Raw genomic sequence first — 1,070 nt, forward strand, 5'->3', positions numbered from 1 at the left:
TAGACAAATCTGAAAGTATCAGACAGGACAACACTACCCAGAAACCAAAATGATGAAAGCACTACTCAAGACACAGAAATAGAGCAGGGGCAAAGATACCAGTAAAACTGCACACACATACACACACAAAAAAGAAACCAAACAGCAAAATGACAGCAAAACCCAAATTTGTTCATAATGACACCGAATGTCAATGTATTAATTGTGCCAATCAAAAGACAGTAGCAGACTGGATTAGAAGACAAGACCCATCTATATGCTGCCTACAACAGATACACCTTAAACTCAAAGACAAAAATAGACTTAAACTCAAAGGATGATAAAAAATCTGCCAAGCCAATAGCAGCCATAAAAAGGCAGGAGTAGCAATGTTAATCTCTGATAAAATAGACTTCAAGATGAATAACATAAGGAAAGACAAAAATGGACACTACATAAAGATTAAAGGAACAATATACCTAGAACAGTGGTTCTCAACTTGTGGGTCGCGACCCCTTTTGGGGGGGATGTCGAATGACCCTTTCACAGGGCTCGCCTAACACCATTGGAAAACACATATTTCTGATAGTCTTAGGAACCGAGACACCACTCCTCTATCAGTCTCCAGGCGGGTCTTCCTACATGCAGATATGCCAGCATACGAGTACTCAGCGTGAAGACTGTTACCCATGCTACACCATGCTTCCAGACAAAATTTCATTGATTTTTAAATTAGAAATAAATATTTAACAATATATGATTACATATTGTTTTGTGATTAATCACTATGCTTTAATTATGTTAAATTTGTAACAATGAAAATACATCCTGCATATCAGATATTTATGTTATGATTCATAACAGCAAAATTACAGTTATGAAGTAGCAATGAAAATAATTTATGGTTGGGGGACACCACAACATGAGGAACTGTATTAAAGGACATTAGGAAGGTTAAGAACCACTGACCTAGAGGATATAACCTTAATAACCATACACACACCCAATTAAAAAAAAGCATCAAAATACATAATCAAATTCTCACAGAGTTGAAAACAGAAATAAAGACTTCTACAAAAATATTAGGAGAC

The sequence above is a fragment of the Echinops telfairi genome, unplaced genomic scaffold (genome assembly GCF_000313985.2).
Source record: "Echinops telfairi isolate 266 unplaced genomic scaffold, ASM31398v2 ScPeMD7_57;HRSCAF=196, whole genome shotgun sequence".
NCBI lineage: Eukaryota > Metazoa > Chordata > Mammalia > Afrosoricida > Tenrecidae > Echinops > Echinops telfairi.